Source organism: Symphalangus syndactylus, chromosome 12, assembly GCF_028878055.3.
Source record: "Symphalangus syndactylus isolate Jambi chromosome 12, NHGRI_mSymSyn1-v2.1_pri, whole genome shotgun sequence".
NCBI lineage: Eukaryota > Metazoa > Chordata > Mammalia > Primates > Hylobatidae > Symphalangus > Symphalangus syndactylus.
The window spans coordinates 146,688,838-146,695,668 of NC_072441.2; positions in this window are offsets into that span (position 1 = coordinate 146,688,838).

Consider the following 6,831-nt stretch of genomic DNA (forward strand, 5'->3'; position numbering starts at 1 on the left):
TAAAGTTCGAAATAATTCTTAGTAAAGTCATCCAAACAGGAAAGGAAGTAGAAGTAATTCCATATTGGTGGAACACATAGTCAGCAGAGGTTTGAGAATGGAGAATTTAGTCAATTTTAAGTTAGTCAATTTAAATTAGTCAATTTAGGCTAATTTTTTGTATTTTTAGTAGAGGCAGGGTTTCATCTTGTTGGCCAGGCTGGTCTGAAACTCCTGACCTCAGGTGATTCACCCGCCTCGGCCTCCCAAACTGCTGGGATTACAGGCATGAGCCACCGCACCCAGTGAGAGATTTATTTCCTATAAAGGGTTGCAGCCTGCAGGGTTGTCCTTCTGACAGGCTGGGAAGCCTAGCCTCCAGCCAGAAGGCAGAAACAGATGCTTCAAGGAGGAGGTAAAGGAAATAGTAATTTATGCTGAGTGGAATGGCCAAATACATTTATTTAATAAGCTCTAGGAGGAGTCATGAATATTTATGGAAGCAAAAACGCATGCATGCGCAATTGAGTTCCTTGCTTCTTCATGGGTCCCATGTACAAAAAAATGGCAGTGTTAGCATGATCCCAGGATGGAGTTTTCAACCATCTGACATTAAACGGTGAAGCAGAGGACATGAAAACTCGCTCTGTGCATCCTCTGTACACTGGCCAGAACCTCTCTATCATGGGTGGTCTTTTATCAGGCAAGAAAGGAGAGGCTGACATCAGTGGTGGAGCCTTTGAAAGGGCTGGTTTCTGCTAAATCCTTAGGGAAGAAAGACTCATCATGGTTAGCAAAGGAGGGGGTATAACGATGTGCATCTGACCCCCATCATCCCATCCTAGCAAAGCTGAGAACTCAGTTTTGAAAGTTACTCTGGGGTCCCCTCAGCCAAGAGTGGGTCTGTTCAGTCAGTTGGGAGCTTAGGATTTCATTTTCATTTGTCAGTGCTAATGGGAAAGAGTATGCTGTCTCCATGGCAGCTGAATTTGCAAGAAACTCCTTGGATGGGGTTAATGGCAGTTGTATTTTTCTGGGAGCTCTGCTTTAATTGGATAAAGTAAGTTCTGGTAAGATTTCTTCCTTTATCTTCAGTATCTCAAATGTTTTCATTTACATAATCTTTATAACAGCTTTTGATGTCTGAGTGGATTCCCACACAGTCATCTATTGTAAGACTTTCTGATTCCCTTTTTTTCCTTTGTTCATTATGAATAGGTCTTCTGCAAATAATTGCATGGTAGCTTTTGTTTGGAAATAACATCAAAGTAGTTGTCAAAATACTTAGGAATGTGATTTTTGGATTGTAAGGTGAGACTTGTTTAGCTTTAGAAAAAACTGCCCAACTTGTAATGGGGAGGAAAAAAATTTTCTATGTTTTTGGAATTCTTAGATGGGACCCTCTGTAAAAACTGACAGATTAAAATGAGAAAAACAGAAAAGTTTAAAAACATGTATACCTTATGGATACATGGGAGATACTCACAGAAAAATGAGTAAATCTCCAACAGGTGACTTTCAATTCAAGCATAAATACTATCTTTAACTTAAAGAAAGAAGATTTGAGGTGCAGTAGTGGGGAGTTAACCAGCAAAAGCACAGTAGACAAGGGTAAGGTTTGTCATAGAGACTTAAGTCCATGCGTTCTCCATTGATAAGACTCTTTAGTGATTTAGTTATCCTTTTCTTCTTGGTGTCAAGAGAGGTAGCTTTTAAATGGGGATTTCCTTGATAGATGTAAATTTTCCTTACACAAGTGTAACTTCTACTTTGTTTTCAGAACTTCCTTTGTTAGAATTTTTTTTCAAAATAATCAGTTTGGAATAATTCTTAAGCCAAAGGGACATATATTGGGGTGGCATATTCTGGTTTCCTACCATTATATTTTGGGGTGGCATATTTTTGTCTTACACACTGTGTTCCACCAGCAATGAAAAGAGTTCTTGTTTTTTCTCCAGCAATTTGTCACTTTTTAAAGAGTTTAGCAGTTCTAAGACATATAGACCAGCTGTGCTATCTCATTGTGGTTTTCAGTTCTCTAGTATGTTGAGTATCTTTTTGTATGTTTACTTGGCATCTGTAGATCTTCTTTGGTGAGGTGTCTGTTCAGATCTGTGTGCATTTTTAATTGGGCTGTTTAACTTATTGTTTAGTTTTAACAATTTTTATATATTTTGAATACTAATTCTGAGATCTGTATTTTGCAAATATTTTCTTCAGTATGTGGCTTTTCTTTTTGTTCTCTTAACAAGGTCTCTTCCAGAGTATAAACTTTGAATATTAAGAAATCCACATTGTCATTTCTTCTGTGTATATCAACCTTTTCTGTCAGTTGTTAAAATTCATTACCAAACCCAAAGGCACATAGCTCTTCTTCTATAGTTTCTTCTAGAAATGGTATAGTTTTGCATTTTTAGTGTAAGGATGATTTTGAGTGATTATTTGTGTAAGTTGTAAAGTTTTCATCTACACGCATATCATTTCTTATGGCTTCCAATTAATCATTCCCTCACTATTTTTGGGAAGGACACAGGATAGTGGGCTCCGTTAGAATAGATAGCTAGACATGAACAGGAGGGGGAGCTCCTGAAAAAGGGAAAGCCTGGGAAGGCTCTCCTGGAGGGACCACCAAAAATTCACGTTAGTAGCATCTCTAGTGCTGGAGTGGATGGGCACTTGTCAATTGTGGGTAGGAGGGAGAAGAGGTACCTATGCAGAAAGAAACACCCTAGAACTCCTCTTAAAATGCCCCAATCATCATTCGTTCTGCAATAAAAATGTCAGAATATTGCTAGGTACATGCTGATAAGAACAACAAAGGGGACATTTTTAAGAGAAACCTGGCACCATAAGTACAGATTAGGGCAGATAAGGACATTCAAAAGAGATGGGCAGGTGCAGTAGGTACAAACGTGACCGCTGTCAGCCGGCCTGCGATGGCGGGAAAGAGGCTGGTGCCAGAGTGGATTCGGATTGATCACCACACATGTATCTCAACCAACAGCGAGGAGGTCCCACATGCCTAAGTGGGGCAAGTCGGGGACCTAAGGCAGTAGCAGGAAAACCAGACAAAGAAAACAGGCGGAGACTTGAGACAGAGGCAGGAATGTGAAGAAGTCTAAAATAAAATTCCCTGCACAGGACTCTTAGGCTGTTTTCATGCACGATCTGTCCACTCCTCCCTATTTTTCTACAATAAGCTCTTTACACCGTATGTCTTTTGAATGAAGTTATCTGCCATCTTTGTACCGCCTCTTGGTGAAAATCTTTCTTCCAAGTTAGACAAGAACTGGGACATCAACTCTCCCCAGTAATAGCTCCATTTCAGTTTGAATTTACAGAACTGATGGGGCTTAATAACTGGCGCTCCGACTTTAAGTGGTGCAAGAGGTGGCCAGTAGCGGACCCCAGCTGTCACACCGGGAGCAAGAGGGCGCTGCATAGGCCCCATCTGCCTGCAGGTGGCATGCTGCCACGACACTGCCAGCAAGAGGGACTGGCAGCATCCCCAGCTGCCAGCAGGGGTATACAACGACTACACTGTGAGCAAGAGGGCCCTGCAGTGTCCTTAGCTGCCAGCAGGTGGCGCACGGGCACCACAACATGAGCAAGACGACCCTGCAGTGCCCTGGTTGCCAGCAGGGGGCATGCTGCCACTACACTGGGAGCAAGAGGATCTTGTAGTGCCCGCAGGGGCCAGAAGAGGGCTTGCCCCCACTACACTAAAAGCAAGAGGGCCCAGCAGTGTCCCCAGCTGCCAGCAGGGGAGCCAGCCGCCACTACACTTGGAGCAAGAGGGCCTAGCAGTGTCCACAGCTGCCAGCAGGCGAGCATGCTGCCACTACACTGTGAGCAAGAGGGCCCTGCAACGTCCCTAGCTGCCAGCAGGCGGCGTGCTGCCACTATACCGTGAGCAAAAGGGCCCTGCGTGCCCCGGCGCCAGCAGGGGGCGCTGGCCACCAGTGTAAGCAAGAGGGCACTGCAGTTGCCCTAGGCGCCAGCAGGAGGCGCAATGGCACAGCAACGTGAGCAAGCAGGTACTGTACTGCCCGGCTTTTCAGATTACTGAGGTTCCACCTGTCTCTGCGCCGCACCCCCGGCGACGTGCGTCTCTCTGCCTGCACCGCGTCTACCCCTGCCCCCCGTCTGGCGGCGTGTGAATGTGCACCTGTGTGCCTGCAACTTTCCCCCCAACCCCCGGCCGGGTGGCGCGCCTCTCTGCGCCTGCGCCGCGGAGCGACGGCCCGCCGGGCCTCTCTGCGCGTGCGCCGCGGAGCGACGGCCCGCCGCGCCTCTCTGCGCCTGCGCCGCGGAGCGACGGCCCGCCGCGCCTCTCTGCGCCTGCGCCGCGGAGCGACGGCCCGCCGCGCCTCTCTGCGCCTGCGCCGCGGAGCGACGGCCCGCCGCGCCTCTCTGCGCCTGCGCCGCGGAGCGACGGCCCGCCGCGCCTCTCTGCGCCTGCGCCGCGGAGCGACGGCCCGCCGCGCCTCTCTGCGCCTGCGCCGCGGAGCGACGGCCCGCCGCGCCTCTGTGCGCCTGCGCGGGCCCGCCGCGCCTCTGTGCGCCTGCGCGGGCCCGCCGCGCCTCTGTGCGCCTGCGCGGGCCCGCCGCGCCTCTGTGCGCCTGCGCGGGCCCGCCGCGCCTCTGTGCGCCTGCGCGGGCCCGCCGCGCCTCTGTGCGCCTGCGCGGGCCCGCCGCGCCTCTCTGCGCCTGCGCGGGCCCGCCGCGCCTCTCTGCGCCTGCGCGGGCCCGCCGCGCCTCTCTGCGCCTGCGCGGGCCCGCCGCGCCTCTCTGCGCCTGCGCGGGCCCGCCGCGCCTCTCTGCGCCTGCGCGGGCCCGCCGCGCCTCTCTGCGCCTGCGCGGGCCCGCCGCGCCTCTCTGCGCCTGCGCGGGCCCGCCGCGCCTCTCTGCGCCTGCGCGGGCCCGCCGCGCCTCTCTGCGCCTGCGCGGGCCCGCCGCGCCTCTCTGCGCCTGCGCGGGCCCGCCGCGCCTCTCTGCGCCTGCGCGGGCCCGCCGCGCCTCTCTGCGCCTGCGCGGGCCCGCCGCGCCTCTCTGCGCCTGCGCGGGCCCGCCGCGCCTCTCTGCGCCTGCGCGGGCGCGGTGCGCCTCTCTGCGCCTGCGCGGGCGCGGTGCGCCTCTCTGCGCCTGCGCGGGCGCGGTGCGCCTCTCTGCGCCTGCGCGGGCGCGGTGCGCCTCTCTGCGCCTGCGCGGGCGCGGTGCGCCTCTCTGCGCCTGCGCGGGCGCGGTGCGCCTCTCTGCGCCTGCGCGGGCGCGGTGCGCCTCTCTGCGCCTGCGCGGGCGCGGTGCGCCTCTCTGCGCCTGCGCGGGCGCGGTGCGCCTCTCTGCGCCTGCGCGGGCGCGGTGCCTTTGCGAGGACGGAGTTGCGTTCGCCGCAGCACAGACCTGGAGGGCATCGCGACGGCGGAGCTGCGTTCTCCTCTGCACCAACCCCGGGGTACTGCGAAGGTGGAGCAGCGTTCTTCTCAGTACAGACCTGGGCGTGCGGGCCAGGGGCACCGCGAGGGCGGAGCTGCGTTATGCTCAGCACAGACCTGGGGGACGCCGCAAAGGCGGAGCACCATTCTCCTCAGCACAGACGTTGGGGGCGCTGCCTCGCTTTGGGACAACTCGGGGCCGCATCGACGGTGAGTAAAAAGCTTCCTGTTTGCAGCCCTGCATAATCAAGTTCAGAGACCAGTGAGAAGGGTTCAGTGTGCAAAGTAGGAAATCAAAAGCCCCTGTGAATCCTGCCCACCAAAGTTCTCCCAAGCGAAGGCAAAGGGCCACAGTGCCACGTCCACAGTGCAGCCTCGAAAGACAAATGCAGCCCTGCTAATGCAGACATGACACGCAAAATGTGACACCCACATTACTCATGTCACAAACACCTGTAATGCTAATGCACTGCCTAAATAAAAAAAAGTAATGTAAGATTGCCCATCCCCATGCTGCTGTGCAGTCGTCACATGGTAATCGTAATAATCAACAATAAGATAGTACATACAAAGTTAGTAAGCAACGTAGGATTAGGATGAGAGTCGTGATCAGGGCCCAGGTCGGAGTTACGCTTAGGGTTACGGGTTGGGGTTGGGGTTAGGGTTAGGGTTCGGGTTCGGGTTCGGGTTCGGGTTCGGGTTCGGGTTCGGGTTCGGGGTTAGGGTTAGGGGTTGGGGTTCGGGTTCGGGTTCGGGTTCGGGTTCGGGTTAGCGTTAGGGGTTAGGGTTGGGGTTAGGGTTAGGGTTAGGGTTAGGGTTAGGGTTAGGGTTTTAGGGTTAGGGTTAGGGTTAGGGTTTTAGGGTTAGGGTTAGGGTTAGGGTTAGGGTTAGGGTTAGGGTTAGGGTTAGGGTTAGGGTTAGGGTTAGGGTTAGGGTTAGGGTTAGGGTTAGGGTTAGGGTTAGGGTTAGGGTTAGGGTTAGGGTTAGGGTTAGGGTTAGGGTTAGGGTTAGGGTTAGGGTTAGGGTTAGGGTTAGGGTTAGGGTTAGGGTTAGGGTTAGGGTTAGGGTTAGGGTTAGGGTTAGGGTTAGGGTTAGGGTTAGGGTTAGGGTTAGGGTTAGGGTTAGGGTTAGGGTTAGGGTTAGGGTTAGGGTTAGGGGTTAGGGGTTAGGGGTTAGGGGTTAGGGGTTAGGGTTAGGGTTAGGGTTAGGGTTAGGGTTAGGGTTAGGGTTAGGGTTAGGGTTAGGGTTAGGGTTAGGGTTAGGGTTAGGGTTAGGGTTAGGGTTAGGGTTAGGGTTAGGGTTAGGGTTAGGGTTAGGGTTAGGGTTAGGGTTAGGGTTAGGGTTAGGGTTAGGGTTAGGGTTAGGGTTAGGGTTAGGGTTAGGGTTAGGGTTAGGGTTAGGGTTAGGGTTAGGGTTA